Source organism: Adiantum capillus-veneris, chromosome 1 (genome assembly GCF_014529385.1).
Source record: "Adiantum capillus-veneris isolate H3 chromosome 1, ASM1452938v2, whole genome shotgun sequence".
Taxonomy (NCBI): domain Eukaryota; kingdom Viridiplantae; phylum Streptophyta; class Polypodiopsida; order Polypodiales; family Pteridaceae; genus Adiantum; species Adiantum capillus-veneris.
In genome coordinates, this window is record NC_140931.1 from 43,576,076 (window position 1) to 43,582,460 (window position 6,385).

Genomic DNA, 6,385 nt, shown 5'->3' on the forward strand with positions numbered 1-6,385 from the left:
AATGCCTCGGAATTGAAGGCATGCATATACATACATACATGCGCACGCACGCGTGCGTGCGCGCGCGCGCACACACACACACACACACATATATATATAGAGATATTTGTAGGTCAAGTATCCTATCGTTGGATGCCTCCTTGCCCTTTCCCTCTCTAGTGTACCCGCTTGTCAAAGCCCCCACGACCCTCGCAATGCATCATTCCTTTTTGTCCTTTCTGATAGCTGAGGCTCTCTCCCTCTTTTTCTCTCCTCCACGTGCATGGCCATCATTGCCTGCACACAAAGCTCCCTTCCTTTCTCTCTTTGCCTGCCACCTCCTTGGTTGGCTCTACTATTCGCTGAGCACTTGAGCTCCTTTGCTATTGTAGAGCGGCCCTAGGTCCTCTCCTTAATTTGGCCATATGGCTTGCGCTCCAAACGGAGCCCCCCTCCCCCCCCCCTCCCTCCGTTTTCTAGTCAACCCTCTTTCCCTCGCCCTCTCTTCACTTGCCATCTCACTCTTTCTCGTACCTACGCGTAATGCTCCTGTGTCTCATCTTTCAACCATAGCAGTCAAAACACAAAGGTATTGCATTCACAGATGGTGTGCAAGGTCACAGACTCTCTTTGTCTCCTCATCGCCCTAACATTGGGGGCGTAAAAAGATCTCTCTTTGCCAGTCGGCTTGACACCTGGGCATTTCTCTCTCTCTCCACGTGCCATGTGCACCTTTTTTCTCTTGAAGCTCGAAATCAACTTCATAATAATTCTTCTTCTCTTCGTAGACTCCAGAACGTCACCATAGTGGAGAGTCATGGTCATCTCCTCTAGGTTTACACATCTCAATTACTTGTGAATGGAAATATGCACCAAAAAATGACCTCTAATCCTTGTGGTAAATGTCAAGATTGCATATGATTTCTTGTTTTTTTTCCTCCCCTAAAACTCACAATTGTGAGTGATTGTATATAAAGTCACTTATAGATATACAAATTAGCCTCAAGCTCAGACCGAGCCTTGAGGGACAGAGGGTTATAATCAAGCTTAGTTACAAGTACCTAGTAGCTTTCTATTGCGCATGCACGATCGGATGGCAAGGGTTTCCCTAAGCCAATCGTCTGAGCTATACCTTTTACTTACCACATATATTATCTCCTTGTTTTCTTGTACAATCTCTGAGAAGCTGGCCACAGAGAGGTCACTATCAAATTAGACACGAGAGTTCTTGGCCTTCTAGATATTAACTGAAGAAACAGTATGTGACAATTTGAGTACAAACTAGAAGTGCAAAACTTCAAAATTCTTTGCCACCAAGGCACAAATCCCTCTTGAAAAACCCTATCTTCCACGTCCTTTGTATCCATTCACACATCTTTCCTGCAAGGCCTCTACTAGCCGATCATTCCATGAAAAGGTGGCCGAGGTCTTCGCTAGCAAATCTGCACCATGAACATCTATCAGGTTCAATACTATGTGCTTGAATCTTGACACTTGTCGGCAAGGCCCCCCAAAGTACCTTCCTCAAAAATATCTTCATAAACTGAGGCAACTATGGATTCCAGTTGTTCTTTGTGACCTCTACCCATCAAGCCTCCGACCATTGCTTCTTCCACTACTTGGTTAAAGGGACGAACCATTTAGTCCCATGAATTAACATTTGGTAAATGCCCTTGCGATGGGGATTAGAGAATCGGCTACTCATGGGCCATTTCCAAGCTTTCCACTCAAAAGTAGATTCACGTATCGATATGAGAACACGGTCCAAGCCTTTTGCAAACTTGTTGACAAGTAGCTTCTCAGTGCCATTGAGTTGAAATTGGGCAAACACCTAGTCATCGAATTTCCAACACTTGCTATTTCTATCCCAGAAGTGGCTCAACCATTGAAGTCCTTTATTATTCATCCTTCTTGCAATTTCTCTCCAATAAGGGTTCGGGATAATCCCAACAGCTTTAGACAGCCAGGGAGACTAGTGCGAGATGGATTTGTGGAAGTATCTGGTTAATTCACCCCATCCGAGTGCCCCTATTGCTCTGTCGCACTTTCGCACCAACTCTCCCGTGATGCCACTCAGTCTAAGCTAGCCCTCCCCGGGGCTAAAAGTTTGTCGTGCATCTCGATCCCTTTCCACTAACCACCTTCAGAGAAAAGTTTTGCCTTGTCAATCATATCCTTGGTCTTGATAGCCCAAGACTGGTCTTGGTTTGCAGTTGAGACCACAAACTTGGCACACAAGGCCTCAACATGAACAACAGGGTTGAGAATTACAAGGCCACCTTGGACCAACAGTCAAGTGATACCTTCCCACTTTTCCCATTGCCATGACACCGAGGCTTTAGTGTTGTTCCTCCATAAGAATCTTTTAACTGGTTTTAAAAACTCCGTCCAATTACATTTGGCTATTTTGAGGGGTAGGCTGGTGAAGGCAATATAAGGAAGCGTAAATATATTGATCGCTTTGATCCGACTCTGGAAGGGAAGCAAAAGATTGCATATGACTTCTTATTTAGCACCACCATATGGACAGTCTGGGTGATCATCTACAAACAAACCAACTTGGATAGAGCTTTAGACATTAATACATAAAAATGCCCTTCCTTGTGAGCTCAAATTTTGCATGCATTACTTTTAGTGAGAATCTCAAGAGATCCTCCAAAGGCCTTGAGAGAAAAGAGGGGAGAGTGACACGTGGAGCAGAGAGAGGAAGATTCTCATCAAAAGAAATTTCCATCATCTTTGCTTTCATTTACACCTCAACTGGCAAACCATGGAGAGGAGTAGGGCGGTAGGTTGTAACGATTCTAGAAACATTTTTTTTGAGGTGATGGAGGGTTTGAGTGTGAAAGTGTTAATGCACGGAGCAACGACACAAGGACGCATACTCATGGAAGCACGCATGAGGTACATGACCACGACGAACGAGGTGGGAGTAGCCAAGACCTGCACGCGAAAGGAGGGGGCATGACCTTGTGGGTTTTTTTTTCTCTTGCACGCCAATATGAAAGCGAGAGCATAGGGAAAGGGTGGTGCCTTGGTAGAGGCTGCAGACACTCTCTCAGGTGAGTGAGGGCATATGCCAGGGCAAGTGGAGTCCGGATTTGTCTCGCAAGTGAGCCAAGCAGTGTGTGGAGCCAGAGAATGTGGCTAGGCAGGTATTGATTGAATGGAGGGGGTGGGGTGGGGTAGGAGCTTGCATGATGAGGGTGGGAGCACCTTGCACGTGAAGGGGATGCACTTAGGGTGGAGCCCTGAGGTGTGGGAGTGTGATGAGGGCCATGGGAATACCCTGCAAGCTAAAGTGCTCAAACTTGGGAAAAGGGGGGAGGAGCCGGCATGTGTAAAGAGCTGCTCTTTGGATAAGGTAGCAAAAGGAACTCAAATGCAAAGGAGAATAAGAAAGAAAACTTTAAGAGAGAGAAAAAAGAGGCGTTTCTCCTGACTGGGTTCAATAACAGGGGTATTTAAGGAGATGCCCTATGGAAATGGAAAATGAAATTAAAAGGGAGGAGGAAGCGGGAAGATCATGGGGAGCTAGTCAGGGGATGAAGGGAGAAGAGCAATTTTTTATCTATAAAATTGAAACCTCTCTCTCTCTCTCTCTCTCTTTTTGCCTTCCCTTACGAGTTACGAGCGATGCAGGAAAACTCCTCGAATACCTCTCTCTCGCTTTGTCTCTCGCGTTCAATGTAGGCCATGTCCTGCGAGGGTCCTTGAGATGATATGTACACATTCAATGTAGCGAATTCCATCACTGCTTGCCAAAGGGTAGCGATTGGAAGTACCCTCAATAGTGGAAGCTTCCTTGTGCACAATGGAGGCAGCCCTTTTGTGCAAAACAGGGGAGTCAAGCCAGTATCTGTAGTAGCAAACATACAAATATGATTGCAACGCTTTTCAGAGGCTCCAAGTGCCTCTCTTTGCTCTCTCTTTATCTAAACCGGCGGATGGGGGTGTGTTGCATGCGGATTGGGGCACTTGCTAGTGCAGATCGGATGGGTCTCTGCTGTCCAGTTTGTTGAGCCAAAACAACGAGGGGACGAGGCCTATAGGCCCTCCTCTCTCTCTCTCTCTCTCTCTCTGTGTCGTCTCGCTGCTGCTGCAGGCAGTTAAGAAGCAACTGCTCTCTCTCTCTCTCTCTCTCTCTCTCTCTCTCTCTCTCTTCTCTGCACAATCGTGGTGCAGAGCAGGGCACACAACCCAAGGGTCGAACGCTAATGCTGTTGCACCGTGGGGCAGGTGCATCTTGCTTGGTTAGCACGTAGAGGGGAGCAACGATGGCGACAAACGGGGGCATTTGTGACGCCCCAGAATCTGGGCGCGTCGGGGAGGGGACGTTTTGGGCCCAGCTCGGACGGGACCGGCTCGGGTTGGGGTGTTTCTTCAAGGGGTCCTGGCACGGACGGCACCGGCTCAGGAGGGCCCGGCTCGGACGGGACCGGCTCGGGTCGAGGTGTTGCTTCAAGGGATCCTGGCGCGGACGGCACCGGCTCAGGAGGGCCCGGCTCGGGTCAAGTTGCCTTCACGGGGGCCCTGCTCGGACGGGACCGGCTCGGGCGTGGTTGCGTTCCATGGGTCGACGGCCGTTTGCGTTTCGCGGGTCTTCGCGGGTCTTGCGTTCCGGGTCCCTAGCCCCACGTAGCCTCAGGCTCTGCCGCACTGACGGAGGGTCATAGCGTGCCCCGGGGAACCTTGCGTGGAGTCCCCAAGGTGCGTGAGTGCGTGGAGTGAGGCTACAATGTCTAGGTGGGGGGTCCCTCCCGTGGCCGTTCTCGGGAGGCTCATACCCCTTATATACACCCCCGGTTGAAGAGAGTTCGACGACCGCGTCGAACGTGGGAAAAGAGTGTTCGGCTATGCATGAGGCCGTGGGGACAAAGGGGTGCATATAAGTGCAAAGTGAGCAAAACTGTTCCCAAATGCAAGTAAAGTAGGCATGCTTTGTTTTTGTACTTTTGGAATGAGAGTGAGTGTGTGTATTTTTGGGGTTTTGGCAGAAGGCTGGACGCGCCCAGATTCTGGGACGTCACACTTGGTATCAGAGCAAAGGAAAAGGTCCCCTCCCCGACGCGCCCAGATTCTGGGGCGTCACACTTGGTATCAGAGCAAAGGAAAAGGTCCCCTCCCCGACGCGCCCAGATTCTGGGGCGTCACAGCATTGCGTAAGGGCATCCCTCTTTTGCCTTTAGATTCAGTGATTCTATGGGAATCTCCAAGGCACAATCTAGACATCTAGGTGTGTATTCACGGGTGCACAACGTGGTAAGGGAAAGGAGGAGTGCACTACTTAGAGGCAAGGGAGTGTGGCGATGGCGACGATGTGGTGGGCCCTTTGCTTTGGATTTGCTTGATTCCAAGGGAATCTCTATCACGAATTGCTTAAGTTTTGTGATGGGGGTAGCTAATAGTGGAGATGGGATGGTTGTCTTTCCTTTGTAGTTGAGCCAAGGCAGCGAGGTTGCAACACACATAGTGCAATGGTTGTGTCGTGGGGGTAGGGGTAGGGGCATGGGGTGCAAGTTGCAACAACGAAACTCGTAGATGCCACAGAGGCAAAGGGAGGGAGGGCACCCCCTGTGTCTGCCTATAGGGAAACTGGCAAAGGCAAGAGGTCATGAGCACAAAGCAAAGGAGGGCGCAACCCTCCTCTTGTAAGTGGACTTGACGAGGGGGTGGGAGCACCATGCAGATGAACAGGCTTGGGCGAGGGACACATTGAGAGGGCGGGCGAACACCCTACAGGCAAACATGCTGGGACTCTGAGAAGGCAGGAGAAGGGAATATCAATAGATTCCTATTAATGGAATGGCAATAGAATGAAAAAAAATTAGGTCCTCTCAATTTTGCATGCATTACTTATAGTGAGAATCTCAAGAGATCCTCCAAGACCGAGTAGTAATTAAGTCCTCTCAAATTTTTATGCATTACTTTTAGTGAGAATCTCAAGAGATCCTCCAAAGGCCTTGAGGGGAAAAGGGAGGAGTGACACGTGCGCTCCAAGACCGAGTAGTAAGTCCTCTCAATTTTTCATGCATTACTTTTAGTGAGAATCTCAAGAGATCCTCCAAAGGCCTTGAGGGGAAAAGGGGGGAGTGACACGTGCAATAGAGAGAGGAAGATTCTCGTCAAAAGAAATGACTTGAGGTGTAAATTATGAAAGCAAAATCGATGGAGGTTGACAGGTGGCAAACCATGGAGATGAGTAGGGCGGTAGGTTGTAACGATTCTAGAAACATTTTTTTGAGGTGATGGAGGGTTTAAGTGCAAAGTAAAAGGAAGGGGTGGGGGGTGTGAGGTGATAGCAGCACCGACAAGTTGTAGAAGGAGACAACGATGGAAGTACTGGATAGTTGCCACGAGCCTACGCGTGGCGAAGCAACAGTAGAAACCCGCATAAATGAGCAAG